Raw genomic sequence first — 6,970 nt, forward strand, 5'->3', positions numbered from 1 at the left:
CCCTCCCGCCTTCATGATCTTGCCACTCTGCTATCCAAACTTTTCTAGAAGAACAAACAGAAATTAATAAATGGTAGCTGCTATTATCCTTATAATAAACACAATTTTAGTTGTCTTTTCCCACCACTCTGTTAATAACATCTTGAAACAAAACCCATGTCATCTGTTTTCCCTCTTCTGTGCTTTGCACATAGTAGGTCCACAGTACAGGTGGTGGCAAAAGTAGGTTTACAGTTGTGAGCATATGAAACACCGAGTTTATTCATGTATTATTTATTAATTATTGTATTATTTTCCAGAAAAATAACTGTAAGCCTACTTTTGCCTCACCCTGTATTTGTTAAATTACATCGCAATGCTTTTCTTATAAACAGGACAAAGCAAAAGAAAGCAAACAAAAATATAAAGAAAACAAATAAAAAGCTGAGGATTGTACTCTGCTAAATTAGAATTCTGTCAATTTTTTTGATAAATGGTTTTTCCATGATCCTAGAGACCTAAAAATGCAAATGTTTAACACTTTAGAATGTCACCCTCCATTTCAATCATTTCATAACTCATCAGCTTCCAAAATGCCTTTTTTTTTCACTCAACCTCTCACCATAAGCCATACTTAGAATATAATTCTCACCTTCCATTCCAGATTTGCAGCTTCTGTTTATTTGCAACCTTGAAAGAGTCACCTGTGCCCTGGCCCAGGGGAACAGGCATCTATGTTAGGAGGTTTAAGGAGAGTACAGATGTTCTACAGTTTCTGAACTTGGAAGTATAGAAAGGGGGGATGGGGGCAGACTGACCAGCCTTATCAATTGGCTGGGTAGTTTTTCATTTTAGAGATACAGCATAGACGTTCTTAACATGAGACGATAAGCCTGGGTACAACCTGATGACAACTTCTTTTTATTTTGTTCTTTAAATTAAGTACATATTTCCTTACAAGTCTTAATTCTCCAATAGGTCTTTAACCTTAAACTAACTCTCTGATAGAAGGCAGGAAGCTGAGTCAGTCCAGAATTGGTCCTTTAAGCCAAGTGACTTGCAGATTGGCAAAATCATGCCTACCACAAAACGGACCATTGGGCATAGCCTTGGAAAACAAAACAACAAAACAGCGAACCAAATGTTTTATCCCCCTTTCTTGCTTTAAGCTGTTGTTGTTTTGTTCCTGGATATTCAGCTCTATCAGGCATTGGTAAAAATAAGTTAGATGTTCAAAAATATAACCAAGAAATCGTCACATATTTGAGTTGGGTGGAAATTTATAGGTCATCAACTTCAACCCCCTCCCTAAATCAGAAAACTCTTCTGGCCTTTTATTTTTTTTTCCATTTGATATCCTCTGAGAGACTGCTTAATTTCAGGCATTGTGATGGGCACTGTAGTGGAAGAAGTGAACAACCGAGTTCTTGTCCCAAAGGAGCTCAGCATGTAGATGTGGAAAGAGGCAGGTAAACAGCTATTTACGTAAAATATTAGGGGATCAAGTTCAAGATGCTGAATTTAGGCTAGACCATGAAGGTGATCTGGGCAAGCTTCCTTCGGTAGGGATATCTGAGGTGGGTCTTGAAGGATGTATAGGAGTTTTTGCTTATCCAGCTGAAGAGATTTCCCAAACAGCCACTACCCAACCATTTCTTGTGGGGAGAGCTTGTCTACTTTTCTAGTAGTTAGATGTGTTGTTACAGTTGTCGAAAACCATCTTGCGATGAAATACACCTTCCTGTAACAATTCTCTTGCCTCTAGTTCTATGTTTTGGAAAAACTCTTCATTTTTTACAAGGTCCCATCAGATGCTTGAAGATAGCTCTCATGGCCCCTAGACTAGTAGCTCCCTCTTATCAAAACAAACATATTTTAATCACTCTTCATGCAACTTTATACCCAGTTCCTTCATCTTTCTCATCACCCTTTGCTGGTAAAAAATAAAATTAAATATTTATCGAGTCCTTTTCAGGGGCTATAATAAGCTCTTTTCATTTATTATCTCCATCCTCACAACAAATCCTTTGAGAGTCTATTTTTACCCCATTTTATGAATGAGAAAATGAAAACTCAGAAAAGTAACCTGCCCAAAGTAACACACCAGAGCCTTAGCTTTTAGCAGTTAATAATAGTGCCTCCTGGATTCCCACTGATTTCATTAAGATGATCAGACAAAGACTGGAGATACCCTTTGTCACCTTTTTGCTGAGAAAAGCATTAATCAGAGAAGCAGAACACACTAGAACCAATTAGGAAACAGAAGTGAAGCCCCTATCTATAATTGTATTTGGCTTGGCTAGCCATGTTCTGAGTAGGGAGGACAATGTGTTTGTTAGAAGAAATGTGATGTAACTGTAACAAGTACATGGAACCCACTGTCTAAATTGAGAAGCACAAGTCACAGTTGTATTTGTGCCTGATAAATACATCACACTGTGTGCCAAGGCCCCCATCGAATCCATGCAAACTAAGACTCAGAAGCCGAGGGACTCTATGGGCCCATGCCTACCTCCCTGTCTTCCTATCTTTATATGTTTTGATGTTTCTTCACCTCCTGCCCTTTGTTCTGGAAAATTAAAATGACTTCTTATATATTCTATGAGAAATCATACCATAGAGCATGGGTGATGTTGCCCAGCAGGGGACATTTGGCAGCAGCTGGAGTCATTTTTGGTTGTCATACCTTGGGTTGTGGGGGTGGATGCTATTGGCATCTAGTGAGTGCCGGCCAGAGATGCTGCTAAACATCCTACAATGCATGGGTCAGCCCCAGAGAACAGAATCTTATCCAGCTTCAAAGGTCAGTAGTGTTGAGGCTGAGAAACCTTCCAGTATCTACAGTAGCTCATTTGTCTATCCTTCCCCACCCCCTTCCCCTCTTCCCTTATTTCTTTTTTCCTTCTTCTCTTTTGTTTTTCTTTTCCGATTACCTCTTCCCTCTCTCTTCCATTCATCTTCTTTTCCTTTTCAATGACAGTGAAATAAAACACAGTTCTTCCTCACTGAGCAGACTTTACATCTAAAAATCCAAGGGGAATAATGGTCACCAGAGGCCAACAACATGGTAGCATTTGGGATGCCAGGACTTGTTGAAATGGGGAGCCCTAGACATATTTCTTCCTCTGAGCTTCAGGCCTGCTGGAGTTTGCAAACCATCAGGCTACTAAAAGGCAACACTAATCTTATGCCTTGACAGATAAGAATCCAGTCACCTCAAAAGACTCAATGTTTTCCATCTCCAAGTGTTATCTCCTGCACTGGTCAGGCGCAGTATCTTAAATAATTATCATTAGATGATTAAGGACTCTATCAATCTTCTTGGGCAGCCATCACAAAGCACCTCGAACTGGTTGGCGTAAACAACAGAAATTTATTTCCTCAGAGTTCTGGATCCTGGAAGTCTGAGAGCAAAGTGTCTACAGGGTTATTTGTTCTGAGACCTCTATCCCTGGCTTACAGATGTCTTCTCCCTGTGTCCTTACATCATCTTTCTTCTATGCTGTCTGTGCCCTAACTTCTTTTTTATTCAAGAAAATATTTTTCCAGCTTGATGGAGATATACTTGACAAATAAAAATTGTATATATTTAAAGCATACAACATGCTGGGGGTTTTGTGGGGCCTTTTTTTGTTTGTTTTTTAAAAATATATTTATATTGATTTCAGAGAGGAAGGGAGAGGGAGAGGGAGATAGAAACATCAATGATGGAAGAGAATCATAGATCGGCAGCCTCCTGCACACCCCCTACTGGGGACTGAGCCTATAACCCAGGCATATGCCCTTGACCAGAATTGAAACTGGGACCCTTCAATCTGATGCTCTATCCACTGAGCCAAACCCACTAGGGCACAACATGTTGTTTTGATATATGTATCCACTGTGAAATGGTCACCACAATCAAGCTAATTTACATATCCATCACCTCGTATAAGGATGCCATTCATATTGGATCGGGGCCAATTGTATTGACTTCATTTAACCATAATTACCTCTTTAAATGCCCTATCTCCAAATATAGTCTCATTCTGAGCTACTGGGCAATAAGAGTCCTAAGGATAGATATAACAATTCCTGGTGGGTAGCTTTGGTCAGTGCACTTGATAATTCAGTCCTTGTCACCTCCTTGAGGGTCCATCCAGGAAGGTGTCTACTGATGGAATCCAGAGAGCTCAGCCATAAACGTGTTTGCCTCTTTCTCTCTCTCTCTCTCTCTCTCTCTCTCTCCCTCCCTCTATCTCCCTCTCTCGCACGCGCGCTGGAGATTCTAAGTATAAATAATTGGCTTCATTATGCTAGGTTAAGAGGATGCTCTTCCACAGAAAATTACTCACAGCAAATAAAAACAATTCCATATGGCAGCCCCATTCGCTGCAAAACTAGTTAAACCTTGACCACCCAGCTTGCGCTAGCATTTCATGTCTTGGCAGTTTCAGCATGTTCATGTTCGCTGTCCTCAGTGACAAATTCAATCCAAAAAAATTCCTTTCAGGGTTCCCTTTATCTCCAGGTTTCTAGAGTTCTTTCTGTTCTATCCTCAGGGCAGACTCTAAACCTCAAATATACTTCTCCTGGTAATCATTCAAGGTTCAACAAATATTTATGAAATACCTGCAATGTGGTGTGCCGAGCACTCTGTAGAACTCCAGAAATGCTAGCCCTCTGTAAGGGCGAGGCTTTAGACTCATTATTGAGTGGGTGTGTGCCTTTGATACTTTACCTCGTTGTGAGTTTGAGTTGGGATAGAAGAGTAGTACCCTGTTCGCATCTCCTTACAGGTAGGAGAATAAAACCTGTAGTCTCTCTCCAATCCGCTTTTTACCCCATCTTTTCGGCATCTCGACTTATCTTCTCTCTTGGTCCCCCTCACACAGGAGCCACACTGCATTATGTGTCCAGCCTTCTCCTGTGCTCTCCCTTCTCTGTGCATTTGTTTGCCCTCTACCGTGTACCTGGGATGCAACTTCCCATCTCTCAAGATTCAACTCAAGTCACCTCTTCTCCACAAGGCTTCGTCTCTTCTTTTTCAGTTCTTCTACCTCCTGTTCATTCATCCCGCATAATTATTTTGAGTTTCTTTTTATGTTGTTGTTTAAACTATGATTACATCTCAATTCATTTTGTATTATAGTAACCTGTTTATACATCTATCTCTGCCTGAGAGGGTGAGAGTGAAGCAGAAGGTCAAATCTTGGCTCAACTATTTATCAAGCTATATAACCGTGACAGGCTCCTTAGCTTCTCTCCCCTCTATTGTAAAAGGTGGGATAATAATAGCACTTGCCTCTGAGCAAATATTTAAAGTCTTTCCCTTTGTTATGTGACTCTGGCTGATGAGTTTATAGGAAAGGGACATGTGGCATTCCTTGGTTGAACATTAAATTGTGAAGTGAGACACTGCAGAGCCTTTCCCTCTGCAATGTTAGCCAGTGAAGATCCAGATACCAACCAGAACTGTTCCGGATGAATCCTGCTCCCCTACCTGGTCTCAGAGTAGCAGCCTCCAGCCCACTGTAATAAACATGGAGCATGAGCAAGCAATAAACCTTTGTTTGTGAGCCTCTGAGATTTAGAGGTTGCCTGTTACTTAGCATAGCCGTAGACCATCCTGACTGAGGCAGAGAGTTACTATGAGAAGTATGATATGTAAGTAGAATGCTTTGATCCTTGGCAGACAGGAAGTGCTCGATTGTTAAGGCACACAGTGAAGTATTGATGATGTCAAATCCAAGTGATCTATGTACATTCATTTTCAGAGTTATATTTTGATGTGGTCTGTAAGATCCCACAAGTAAAGGAGCTTTATTAAGTTAGCTCTGAGGCACTTGCTTCCTCCTAAAATATTGTTCTGTCTTGAATTTAGCCCTCTAGCCTGTCTTGAACTTATTCACTAGAACATCAATAGAAGGACTTTATTAAGTGGTCTTGGTCTTAGGAGAATGTCAAGGCTCTCTATGGTGCCCTTTATGAGAGGGGCCGTTTCTTTCCATCACTTTAGCGGCAGAAGGGTGTACACAGCCAGTGTATCCCAGGGGGACAACCACCTAGATGCAGAGGCTTCTTGTGAGTAGGGCGAGAGGAAATGGTTTGGGAGTCAGACAGACCTGTGTTCAACATTTGACTCCACCTCTATCTGGCTCTGTAACCTTAGGGGAGTTGATTACCTCTTGATATTCATTTACCTTGCATAGGTAATAGTGCCTCCCTTGCAGAACTGTTGTGAGACTTAAATGAGATAACACATATAAAGCTCTTGGCAAAGTTCCTGGCATGTATAAGCTCCCAATAAATGGTAGCTATTATTATTACAGCAAGCTGCAGCTCAAACCACATTTTCTGCCAAATACTCTACAGAACTCATTGAACTGTGAAGTTCTTATTATAACAGAAAGGAAAAAAAGAAAGAAAATAGGGACCTTTGATGTTGTCTAGGAAAGGGGAGATAACTCTTCTGTCGTCTGTTTTCTGCCCATTAGTGTCCCCTTCCAGAATAGCCATAGCAAGGGAAACACCATTCACTTGACCTTGTACAGCGCCTAAGAACTCCATTTACATCTATGGGATCAGCAAAACAACAACTCTAATTTCATAATTTTTTCCTGGTCTTTGTGTTGCTTAAGAATTCTTCCCAGGGAGGAAACAAACAAATATGCATAAACAATAAGGACTCTCAGATTGGTTCATCCAAAATAATGTTAACCCAGAATGAAAATCAGGACAATGGAAAGTAAAAATTATTTTTCATGTTAGTGTGAATGTGTGGCTCTTTTTGCAAAAAGAGCTTATATGGCTGTTATGAAATGTTTACCTTCCTCTGGTGGCCTGAGACAAGAGTTTCCTTCACCTTGGAGGGATGAAGAGCTAAATCTGTGGTCCCCTACCCTGCCGTTTCCCAAAGGTCAGTGGATGGAGTTGAAACTTCAACCCTCTAATCACTTGATCTTTCTGGTGACCAGCCCAATCCTGAGGCTCTCTGGGGTACCACCCTAGT

The sequence above is a fragment of the Myotis davidii genome, unplaced genomic scaffold, assembly GCF_000327345.1.
Source record: "Myotis davidii unplaced genomic scaffold, ASM32734v1 scaffold209, whole genome shotgun sequence".
NCBI lineage: Eukaryota > Metazoa > Chordata > Mammalia > Chiroptera > Vespertilionidae > Myotis > Myotis davidii.